The sequence below is a fragment of the Sorex fumeus genome, unplaced genomic scaffold (genome assembly GCF_029834395.1).
Source record: "Sorex fumeus unplaced genomic scaffold, SorFum_2.1 ptg000002l, whole genome shotgun sequence".
Taxonomy (NCBI): Eukaryota; Metazoa; Chordata; class Mammalia; order Eulipotyphla; family Soricidae; genus Sorex; species Sorex fumeus.
Genome location: NW_026606059.1, coordinates 15,551,556 through 15,556,547, shown reverse-complemented (window position 1 = coordinate 15,556,547; position 4,992 = coordinate 15,551,556).

Sequence of the window (4,992 nt, the reverse complement as noted above, 5' to 3'; positions counted from 1 at the left end):
TTCAGAAACTGGAGGAGGTGTTTGAAGGTGGCAACCCGGAGCATTGTCGTGGCAGGGAGCAGGGTCGATTCCACCCCCCATCCCACAAAGCCCCACATGCCTCGTCAAGGCAGTCTCATACCTGGCTGTTCATTAGGCTCTAAAAGATGCAGGCCACCATGCTGCCACCACAAGGGGGGACAGGCGAAGAAACAGACACCCTTCCCCTCCCAGGGCAGCATAGCACCAAACTTAAAGGCACAGTCCAGATGCATTTCGGTTGGGTATTATGTTTCGCTCAGATTTTCCCACCACCATTCAAGCCTGTTTTTCAGGGACAAGCGCTAGATCATTTACTTTCCATTGATCACTTTGCATATCAGGAAATGTGCGACTGCGTAAGCTGCCAAGTGGTTCAGAAAATAGTCCTGGTGCCTACATACCAAAGCCATGCTTGTAGAAGCTCATGGTCACCGGGATTCCATTGGGAGAAGGTGGGGAGACAGCTCCTACCCCATCTGGGACCCTGGTGATATCGGCTCAGTACGGGGCCTGGAGAATTCTCTGGGAGTTGTGGAGCCCACCAGCCAGATTTCTTCGCTGCTCTGTGCTGTAAGATGGCGCTGTGTGGGCGTGACTTCCAGAATCAGAGGTTGCCTGGGAACTGGGGTGGTCCCCATGCAGTTTGGAAAATAGTCCTGGTGCCCACGTACCAGAGCCATGATTGTAGAAGCTCATAGTCACTGGGATTCCATCTGGAGAAGGCGGGGAGACAGCACCTACCCCATCTGGGACCTCACGGTGATGTAGGCTCGATACGGGGCCCAGAGAATTCTCTGGGAGTTGTGGAGCCCACCAACTGGTTTTCTTCACTGCTGTGTGCTGTCCTGATCATATTTTATACACTACGTAGTTTCCATCTCAATTTATATATTACTCATTTCCTCTTGATAGGATGAATGAGAGCAGAAATGTTGATCTATTTTTTCATTAGTTTACTTTTATTTACTTGGAGATAGCTGTACAAGCTTATTCAGTGGACAAATAAATGAATGAGTGCTCATATACACAGCTATTTTAGGAATCAAAAGGTCATATTTTCTAAGGAAGAAAATAATGCATGTAATTCAATTAAAAGGTATTGAGTTATCAAATACTAGAAAAGTATCAGGTGGGTAAAAGACATCTCAAAACAAAGAAGCTTATTCTAATACGTACTTAGAAAAGATTCCTAAAATTGAAACCTTTGTTGCTTGGAGAAATTTTTGGTGTTTTTTTTTTCCATATGACATGACATATGTTTCCATTTAATAAATTTGAAAAGTCAGTGTGCACATATGAGACAGAAGAGGACTTAAAGAACAGGATGTTTTAATATTGAGGGAAGAATTAGGAAAATATGCATATGGGAACAAGGTCAAATAGATAAGAGAGACTCACATGCACATAGAGTGGAACATTCCATAATTCTCAGAAGCTCTAATCACTTCTCAGTAAAAAGACCCTGATTATAAGCATCGTTCCAATTTTAGTATATGCGCTGCGAAGCATTAATAAATATATCAATAAATTTTATTATTCAATGCCCTGTCATCACTTAGCTAAGTACAAAACTAAAAAAAAGACAAGGACATGTAAAACAATTATGTGGAAATAGTAACAGTATATTAACATTCAGAATGTTATAAAAGATACTAATATAAAAGGAAGTGGGAAATGATTTCTAATGGTGCAGGTTTTTTATCTACATAATGAAAATATTCTGATGTGGATTTGAATGAAAACTATACAACTTTGAATATAATAAAAGTCATAGTATCTGCATTTTAAAAGGATACACTTCATAAGATAAATTAAACCTTGATTTAAAAAATAGAGAGATGGGGGGGTATGGTGCCACCAGCAGGTCAGTCTGTACCTGTGAGGCAAGTGCATCAGCAGCCTGATGGCACCATCAGACTTTCAGATACCCCAAAATTGCTGCTGTGCCTTTGGACAGACCCCAAAAACTTGAGGCAAAGTTTACTAAGAAAGTAAATGGCCAAAAGTTAGGTATGTGGGAGAAACACCCACAAACCATCTCTGGCTCAGCTATATAATTGGAGGCAAGGCCTCTCTGGTTCCTGATGAAACTGCTTAACCGCCATGATCTCAGAGACTCAGAAATGAATCTCGGAAACCAAAGGATTTTGGCAGAAATGCGTCCTGTTCCTGCAGTAGGTTACTGAAGTAGGTGCTGGGCCAATCCAGGTAGGAATAGGTTTTAGGCCTTAGCCTGTTACCCCTGGCAGCCCGGTGACTGCCATCCTCCAGAGGCCACAAGACAGTCGGGTTTGGTACTGCAGTGACGAGACACGTGGGGCCTCACCAGATGGGGGTGGAACTGGCCCTTTCCTCCCCATCCCAACGAGACCCCCAAGTCACCGCCTACAAACGGCCTCTCTGGCTCCTGATCAAGCAGATTAACGGCTATGATGCCAGAGACTCAGAAACAAATCTCAAAACCCAGCAGCTTCTAGCAGAAATGCATCTGGACTGCATACAAGGTGGCCACCGTCTCAGAGCTTATTGGAAAGGCAGGTATGAGCTGGCGGTAATGGGGCAACTGCAGTCTCATGGGAAGGGGATGGTACCGGCTCGTCCTTCACGCCCTACTGAGATCACAAGTTGACCCCCACAAGCGGCTCTCCGGCACAACCATAACACCAGACGCACAGAAATCCAAAATCATTACATGACACTATATGATCCTCATACCAGCTATAGAAAACAAAGTACTTCACAATGCCTTTTCAGAAATTCTGATTGTTGGTGGGGAAATTCTAAACAATAATGGTGCATCTTTTGTCGAAATAATGAATGCAATCAAAGTAGAGAAGAATCAAGTAGAAATCAACTGCCTCACAGGCATTAGGAGGAGTAGGAGGGGGGGGGGTATATTGGGGTTTTTGGTGGTGAAAAATGAGTACTGGTGAAGGGAAAGGTGTTTGATCATTGTATGGCCGAGACTTAAACCTAAAAGCTTTGTAACTTTTCCCACAGTGATTCAATAAATAAATATAAGAAAAATAAATAAATAAAATTATAAAAAAAAAAGTAAGGTGGAGTTCATGCCCAATTTAATCAGCTAATCAGTGGCTGAATAAATAGCAGTACTCCTACATAAAACAAACAAACAAAAATACAGAGATGATTGTTAGAAAGTCATGATCGTTAGAAGTGAGCAATGGATAATTTCAGAATAAGAACTTTTTAATACTTGTATTTTCTTCTAATTTTTATATTTAGACCAGAGTGATAGGCTGAGTTTATATAAGTAATTGTTGACCTAATCAGTGCTCATTTATTTATTCAGTAATTCACTTATTATTGAGCATTTACTCAGAATGTATCTAAATTATGCTGATTATTAGAGATAGAAGCATCAATCTATGATACAATATATGATACAATTCTGTTACTGATTAATAGGTATTTTCTGGATATTAGTAGGTTAAGAAAGAGGGGCGGGCAAAGAGATAGTTCATCTTGCCATGCATACAACTGACCCAGGTTCAGTTCCTTGAACCCCATGTGGTCTCCTGAGCCCTCCAGAAGTGATTTCTAAGTGCACAGTCAGGAGAAAATTTTGACCACAGCTAGGTGTGGTCCAGGTACAAAAGAAGGAAGGAAGGAAGGAAGGAAGGAAGGAAGGAAGGAAGGAAGGAAGGAAGGAAAGAAGAAGAAAGGAGAAGAAAGGAGAAGTATAGAGTTAGTGATGGCTCAAATTCACATAGGAGTAAGTGAAAAAGCACTCACTTAAATACAGTTACAGTTGACTTAAAACCCATGATGTTTCATTATATCACATTTTCAACAGCAGAACAATTATAGGTTAGGATAAGCATACAATAGTAAGGAATATTTACAAAGACTGGAATAACTTGTCACAGAATATTGATTCAGACACTATTCTCAACCTGAATGAAGACCCACGGAACCCAGATAATGCAGAACTTTGTGACCTTCGACTCTAGACTCAATGGGACTGTGGAACAGAGATCTTCTGCCTACTTCCCCCAGTCTCTGGTGACTCAGGAATCACACCCATAAGCCAGACCCTGCCAGCACCAGATAATCTCCTCATGGGCCACTCTCCAGAACTCAGGATGCTCCTCCCAGATGGGAGTATAAAATGAAGCTTCCAGAACCATGCCACCCAACTCCGCGCCAGGCTGTGGGGCGGGTGAGAGCCCCACATATTATAAGATACTTCCTACCCATTTTCCACAATTACTACACCATATCTGATGGGGTTCAGATAGTAGGCAACAAATCATAGATAAAAATATATCAATATATGCCTCTCAGAGAGCCCCGCAAGCTACTAAGAGTGTCCCGCCCGCATGGCCAGAGCCTGGCAAGCTCCCTGTGGCATATGCGATATCCCAAATACAGCAATTACAACAGGTATCATTCCCCTGACCCTGAAAGAACCTCCAATTGTTAGGAAGAAACGAGTAAGAAGATGCTGCTAAAATCTCAGGGCTGAGAGGAATAGAAACATTATTGGCACCTGCTCGAGTAATTTGACGATCAACAGGATGACAGTGATACAGTGATTCTCAACATGAAGGGATGTCCCCAGAGAAATCACAGGGCTCTGCCCATGGTCAGATAATATTTCATCTTATCAACAACACAAATGAAGACACAGAGAATTGGAAGATCACACTTACTGACACAAAGCTGGATGGGAGAGTTAATCTCAAAGAAAGAACCAGGATTCAAAATGGTTTCATCATACTGGGACTCTGGGCTGATATTAATACAGGATGCAGAGAGAACTGGCTTAACAGAAATTCACATGAAAAAGGCTTGGATATTTTCACTGGGAACAAGCTCAGTGTGATCCAAAGGTGTGAGCCAAAAAGCTAAGGCTTTCTTACCTTGCATTAGAAGAAATATGGTGTCCAGGAATAGGAATGCAACTGCACTTTGAACCACAGTTCTTGTGAGACAACCTCTTCAGTA